The following is an 8,426-nucleotide window of genomic DNA, read 5'->3' on the forward strand; positions in this document are numbered from 1 at the left end:
GATAATATTATATATATGAATTGATTAAGAATTTTTTCACTCAAAAGGAGTGATTTGATTTGCTTTCAGGTCTAAAAGCCATATACTATCCTATCATATTGCTAGTCATGATTGTAGGAACAGTCGAATTCATACTCTAATTCATTTCAACAGTAAAAATTCAGGGTCATGCACTTTGCTGCATTTTTTTCTTTATATGCATATTCGCTTTTCGAGTTAAATCAATTCGTACAAAGTTACACGGAGAGAAGTTTCTAATAAAAATTGTTGTGCTAGCACACTAAAAAGGTGGCTAAATGATAATTTAATAAAAACTGTTTTACCAGCAAAAGAATTTTGTTAAACACAGCACAATGAATTGTACTGTGCTGGCACAATAAAATTCGTTGGCCGCATAATGATTTTTCTTGTGCGTCAAACAAAATTAATATCTCAATAAAAATTATTAGAATTACAATTTTTATTGTAATTAAAAATAAAATTTATCAATAATCAACAATAAAAAAAAATTATTTATTTATTATTTTAAATAATAATAATAATGAGCCAACGATATGGCACTGCGGTTAAGGCTCGGGCTTTACGACGAAGAGGTCACGGGTTCGATCCCGACCACCGACGCCATGTATCTAGTGGTAGGCGCAAGCTGACTGTACTGCCCAGGTTTTTTATGGTTTTCCAGGGCTATAATAGAAATCGGGTACAGTTTGAACTCATTACAAAAGTCGACATCCATGACTGTCGCAAAATAGTTGTAAGATGTTGATGGTTGGAAATACAGAAAGACTCAATATAGAAAAACGAGCCTGCGAGGCACACCGTGTTAAAAACTTCTTCATAAAAGAAGTATAGCACGTTAAATAAAAATAAAAATAATAATAATAATATCAATATGGGATTCGGCACTCATCCCGAAAGATCCCAAATTTTCCGAATTACGTTCAGTTTTGTAGAGAAAATTTACGAGAAGATCGACAAATATTGCTGAACCGTAAAAATTGCTGTGCTCTTCAATAAAAATTATTCAACTACTAATAAAATTTGTTTTACGACTAGCAAAAATTCTTTTTCTTGAAACAAAAATTATAATACATATAATAAAAACTGTGGGTTCACAAAAACCTGTTGAGCTGTTTAACCCTCCTTGTAGAACGAATAATAGAATATGTTAGAGAGAAAACAAATATTATTATGAGGTTAACAATTTCTACGAGAAATCAGTTTGGCCACTTTTTCACTGTGCCAGCACAATAATTTTTATTGGAAACTTCTCTCCATGTACTATTTTCATTTTCTATTACAGGAAAAAGAGAGTTTCTGGAATATAATAAAACCAATTATTGCTGTGTCACAATTTTTTGGAAATTTTCCTATAAGTGGTATTCACAATTCAAAACCAGATAAATATGTTTTTAAATTTCCATCTTTTATTGCGGGCTATTCAGTGATGATCATTTCACTTATCGGTATTGGTACTACTGCAGCTTTTGATCGAGCTATTCATTCCCCAAAAGGGGAAACTTTTCCTTTAAGTTGACATTCCGATTATATTTAATTGTGGAAAATGTCAAGGTGTTATTTCTGTTTTTATTTTTTCAGACAAATTCTTTCTGAAGTTATCATATACCGTTTTTTATGGATACAATTTTACAGTGCTGCTTATAATATTTTTTAAAACATCCAGTTGGATTAAATTGCAAATAAATTGGCAATGTGTTGGAGAAAAATTGGACAAGTAAATAATTTTCAAACTTATTCCTATTAGTTTTTCAGTTTTTTTATAATAACCGTGGATTTAACTTTACATTAATGAAAAAAAATCCCAATAATTAACAACTGTTGTTCATTTAACTGATATTTTTCCAACTTTTTGTGGTCACATAACTACAAAGGATGTGATAATAACTAGTTTCTTACATCTTGATCAACCAATTTCGAAGAAAAAATCATTATTTAAGATTAATTATGGCTAAAAGCCATGAGATACTGTTAATTCAAATGTTTCTTCTTCATCGAATGTTTGTATATATTTAGCTTTTCCAGCTTTTATCCAACGGAATTTCGTCTACGGTTTAAGCTACAAGCAATTACGCTGATTTTTTTTTTTGCCTTGATCGAGCATATATACAGTTATAAAGATCCAATATCTCAATCATCGGTTAAAAATTTCTTCATTTCAATGGGTAAATATATTTATCATCTTTTAGATCTCTGGATGGCCTATCAAACAGTTGAGTATATTGATGAAACACAGTCTCGACAGATTATTAATTCATTATCTTTCTAACAATATTGATATAGATTATAAACTTTTTGTGGGAATATTTGGTTCCATTATACGTACGATGGCGACATTCACTTGGAATTTTTGTGATCTTTTAATAATTTTGGTACAAAAAAGCCACTGAACAATTATTGTATATTATTCAGCATGCAATATATATTTTGATAGTTACTACTTTTAATTTTCATTTTTCAGGTATCAATCGGTCTTGCAGAAAGATACAAGAATCTAAACAAAGTTGTACGTTTTAAAATTTCAAACAATTCAGCAAAAAAAATAAATTGGTCAAAAATAAAAGATAAATATGTTATAATCAATGAACTTGTCAAAGAAGCGAACAATATTGTTTCGCCACTGATATTGATATCATGTTGCATGAATGAATATCGTATTTGCGTACATACATCAGAAGGAATAAGGTATATGTAAATTAATAATACTTCTTATACACCTCTTGATATACTGACTCAAACATCTCAATGTATTTTTTTTTTACACTTTTTTATGAGATTTTCTGAACAATGGCAGTTGTATTATCAGCAGCCAAAATTAATGATGAAAGTAATTATGCTCTATCAATATTCACTCGTTGTCATCCATCAGTTTTTATAATTGAGGTTTGTTGATATTCTTCACATCATGTCGCATTCAAGATAGAAATATATCTTTTATTAAATCGATCATAATTATTATTGTTTCTATTTAAGATTATTTGGCTTCAACAACAATTGTCGACCGATAAAGTTTCATTTACAGCAATGGAGCTTTCCCCAATTACTCGCAAATTGATATTGACTGTGAGTATACAAATATATTTCAATAAGTATTTATCTTACTTTTTTATGAAATTGATTTTAGATCGCTGGGACAATTATTACATATGAAATCATTTACATGCAGCTTCGAGCGCATTATTAGAATAATTATAATTCATTCGTTGCTGTATCACATCATTAGAACAACGAAAAAGCTGACTACAAAACGGAAATATAAAAAAATTTAGTATATTGAAAGTATTTTATTTGAGAAGTTGGATGGTACCGACTTCGTTCCTCAGGCGAATTAAAGCCTAAAAAAAATCCAACTTCGATCATAGGGGCGGTACTATCGCAGTGGGGTTCGTTCCTATCACAAATTCCTCTATTTTAGTTTTCAAAACCCCCTCCCTCAACATTTTCTTTCGCATTTTCCTCAGGCTTAGGACTGTCAGAAAATTGCAGGCATTTTCAAAAATGCATATTGTATTTTCGTACATTATATATAAAATATTTGCCTAAATATAAGTTAAAGTTAAATATATATTTCAATATATAATAATATATTTTGGTTGCTTAAAACGAATTTCGTTATCTGATATGTACATTGAAGTAGAGAAACAGGGCCGGTTCTATATCATCCCGTAATTAATCATCCCTTAATTAAAATTCGTGGAAAAAAAAAAAAAATATAGGGTAGTTTTTTGAGGGTAGTTAGGGGTGTAGATAAGATGTTGAGGATTGAGGGATGTCTGTGTAGTTGAGATTGGGGGATGAAGGTTGAGAGTCTGGAGATTAAAAATGGGGGGACGGGAGTCGGGAGTCTTGAGACGGGAGATGGGAGACGGAGACCGGATGTCATTGACTTATGTATGATGAAAGAGCTTGTTTATATTATCGTTATAAACGGTTTTTGTTTATATAAATATATAAAAAAAATTTATGGCTTTTTCTTAGAAAAAAATTTGAAATAAAAGCATGCGTCATTAACGAAAAATTTAGATATAAGTGGGGCAACATAATAATATCAAGTTCTACGTATATGTTGTAACTGTCTTTTTCCACCGATAAAGTAGAAGCCTCAGTTACTATGGGACCAACGAGGATTTCTCACCATCCTCCTCTCTTACCGCCAGGAGGGAGCCAGCTGGTGTATAACGGCAACCAACGGACCGTGGTGTAGTTTCAGGAGCAATGGCCGCCGACGGCCATTTCGGTAGCGACTAGTTCAGCAAGAAATGGTAGCGGGGCGCGGTCCACCATATTAGTTCCAAAACGTCACTCTGGCACCATTACTAAAATGTATATCGTTTTTAGTATTGGCCGGGAACGTAATAACCTCACCCCGCGGTGGCGGTTATTACCGTGATCATTAACTTTGGTTTAACTCACTCGCACAACCTAAGTCAATACAAGAACGAGGATACTCGTACCTCACAGGCGTTACCGAATATCCTCCTATTGCCTACTCGCTCTAGTGCACCAAGCAGTCGAACACAAAGTCCATCCGCAGCCACGCTGGTCTTACGCCGGACCACTCTATGCATCTGACTACTCGATTATAGGTTACCCTGACAGTAAGTAACCACACTAGAGCGAGAGAGCGAGTGATATACAACGTCCAACCTATACAGCGTAGCGACATCGTAAATCACCCCCGAGAGCATGCACCACGCATCGGGAGCTTGGTTGGACTCATCAGTGACATCAACTAGCTCCAACCTAGGACCTAGTCGACTTCATCGTCTAAGTCGGCTAACTCCACCAAGGAGTCATGCCAGCTTCACCAATGACATTAACTAGCTCCTCCATAGGAGCATGTCGACATCACCAAGTCACCAGCCAACTCCACCAAGGAGTCAGCTAGCTCTATCGGAAGCCAACCACGGACTGTCACCAGTCCCGGTGCCATCAGCCAGCTCCGAGAGCCGGCCGACGACTGGCAGTGAGATGCCAGCGATCACCAGTTTTATGGACTCTCTATCCCCACTCCCGTTTGACCCACTCCATACGACCATCTGTGCGCACAACTCGATGCGACTCTCCGGTTGGAGTGTCGAAGTAGGGGATACGAATCTGTCGTAGCCAGGGTAGGAATCCGGATTATCCACTCGTGGTGGATGTCTACCAAGTCAACACTGACATTCAGGCGAAAATGGATGTCACTACCGAGGCCACTCACGGCTCGATATACTTGGTTGGCAGGTTATGGAAAAATGAAAATCTAATTACGTAGGGAGTTTGGGAATGGTTTAGGCAAGTTTAGGAAATCATTATTATAGTTTAGGAAACAATAGTTAATTAGTTATTAATTAAACAAAAGTAGGCGTATCCTTAGTTGGCAGTATAATAGAAAAAATAAAGTAATAGGTCTAATCGATAGGAAATTTATTGATAAAGTTTAGGAAATCATTATTAGAGTTTAGGAAATTGTATAAATAATTGTAATTAATTATTTTCAATTATAATTTTGAAATTTTAATTAAGAGTGCGCAGTAGTATCTGCGCAAGTATTTTTCTTGCTACTTTCACGGCATTTTGGCGTCGTGACTGTAGTCAGTTAGCCACCTGTCATAATAACAAACACTAACAATGTATATAAAAACAAATATTATAGCAATAAATAATAACAAATATTTTATCAATAAAAAAAATAAGCAATAAAAATCAATGTGAAATATCAAAAATTGCAAACAATAAAGTCAATTTATTTATTAATAATAAATACTTTTTTTTGTTTTTCATAAGACAACATAATTGCTGATTTTGTCATTGCTACATCAAGTTTTGACAAGTGTACATAAAGCAGCGGTAAATTTGATGATTGTTGAATAAATAAACGTAACAACTAACAAGTTATTAATTTATTTTTAATTAATGAATATTTTTTTTGTTTTTTATAAACAGACACACATAAATGCAAAGAGAATAATTCATAAAAAATAAAAATGATGATGGATTTGAGTCCTCGTTTGACCCTGAATGAGGATGCATTGAATGAAACACCAGAAGCAAAACGTCCAGTATTTATATTTGAATGGTCAAGATTTTTAAACAAGGTACTTATTGCAGCACAAAAAAATGATATTAAAGGATGTCAAGAAAAATTGGTTGAACAATTAACAGATGTATGCAAAATTCACCAGAACCACTAACACGATGTCTCATTGCAAAAGGTCTTGCAACATTATTTAGTGCTGGTGATACATTTTTATTATTTGATACTATTAATAAATGCTATGATATATTAAAAAATAAAGACGATACACCAAGTTTTTTACCAACAAAATTATCAGCAACATGTTGTGTTGGTGCAATGTATGAAAAATTAGGTAGAATGATGGACGTTCATTACGTTCATCTGATTCACAAGCACGTATTGAAATAATGAATACACTTGAAAAAGTATGAGTACAGCAATAACAAATGTACATAAAGATACATATGAAGCATCATTAAATTGTATGACTGATCGTGTTATGGCTGTCAGATGTGCATCAGCAAAATGTTGAAATGTTAAATCATACACCATTTTTATGTATAAATGAAATTGAAAGTATGGCATCAATATGTTTTCGTGCATTTGAAGACATAAATTATCGAGTACGTTGTTCAGTTGCCAAATTACTAGGTACACTTGTTGCAATGACACAACTATCATCATCTCAAACATTATTTAATAAAAATAATCATAAAAATATTTCATCATCATTAAGTGATGGTGGTGATGATAATTGTGGTGGTAATGGTGGTAATAATAATAATAAAACAACATCACTTGATGTATTAAATATATATAATGTCGAGTTTTTCATTACGTGGTACTGGTAGTGGTTTTTTAAAAGGTACTGGTGAAATAATAAAAGGTAATTCAACATTAGTTAATCAGTACGTGTTGGTGCACATGCATTTGTACAAATACTTGGTGGCATGGCTTGGGATACAAATATCATGTATTGGAATTAGATGCTAATCCAAAAGCAGCAAATTCACATGTTGATGCTGTATATTCACGTAAATGGTGAAGGTACACAAACAAATGCATGTCGTGAAATATTAAAATAAATGAATTCCATTGGTTTTAGTTGTGAAAATGCTAAAGATTCAAATCAAGAAACATTATACAGTCAACATTTGTTAGTATGTGCATTACAAGAAATAGGTAATTTAATAATTGGTCTTGGTGTTTACGTTGTGTATGTGTTGCAGTACCAAGTCAAATAACACCATTAATTGATAATTTTATTGAAAAAATATGTAAAATGACATGTAATAATAAAGAAATATCTGGTTATAGTTGTGCTCTATCAGCAATAATTGGTTGTGTACTTTTATCATCACTTGGTATACCACATACAAAAGGTAAAATAATATTTAATACTGCTGAAAAATGATTACGTACAGCAAATACTCATAGTCGTCTTGCATTAAATAAAATACATGCAAGTTGGTTGTTAATTGGTTCAATAATGACACTTGGTACTGGTGTTGTTAAAGGTTTATGACTAAGAATGTTATTATTATGAAAAAATTCATATCCAAAATCACCAGGAAAATTGGAAAGTGAAAAATCACGTGGTAATTTACATGCAAATAACACTTGAAGGTAGAGCTGGTGCATTGGCACAAGATAATTCATCACCAGTTGTACAAGTATGGTCATTATATGCATTATCATTAATTGCTGATTCTAGTGGTCCAATCTATCGTGGCTATATTGAACCAACTTTATCAGTTGTATTAACATTATTGCTAAATGTATCATTTTCATATGTTGATATTTATCAATGTATTGGTAAATTATTATCAGCACAACAATTGGTCCTGAATTGCAAGGTACATACATCATCAATAAGTATGGCACGTTCATCATTTTTATGTGCATGTGGTATAATGCAACATCATGAAAACCCACTTGTACACAAGCTGAAGCAACTGGTTGTTTATAACAATTACATTTATTTGCACCAAAACATGTCAATTTATCATCATTAGTATCAAATTTATGTCGTACTACATTAAAATGTATGTAGAATTCTACTACATTAAAATTTATTAATGACAATTTTTTAATAATAATGATAATATCATAATAAAACTTGTAGTATCAATTCAAATTGTAGACAGTTCAGCAGCAATGGATGAACGTAAATTAATACCTGGAAAAGTTGTACTTTGGGATCATGAAATTGCTGTTGATTGGGCTGATCCAGTCGATAAACAAGTCATGGAAACTGTAAGTACTATTTTTTATTGAAGAAATAACATTAATTTTTTTTTTTTTTCTTGATAAAATGATGTATTGATTATCAATTAATTTATCTTCAAGTATCAGCAATATTTGTGAGAAATTTAACATTAGAGAAATGCCACATCAAAAAGTTCGT

At 32.4% G+C, this 8,426-nt stretch overlaps 1 pseudogene; it reads left to right on the plus strand.

Moving 5' to 3' along the window:
- The first annotated feature begins 5,986 nt into the window (after positions 1-5,986).
- LOC122850828 lies at positions 5,987-7,170 on the plus strand (annotated as a pseudogene).
- The last annotated feature ends 1,256 nt before the right edge of the window (positions 7,171-8,426 follow it).

The sequence above is a fragment of the Aphidius gifuensis genome, linkage group LG3, assembly GCF_014905175.1.
Source record: "Aphidius gifuensis isolate YNYX2018 linkage group LG3, ASM1490517v1, whole genome shotgun sequence".
NCBI classification, from domain to species: Eukaryota; Metazoa; Arthropoda; class Insecta; order Hymenoptera; family Braconidae; genus Aphidius; species Aphidius gifuensis.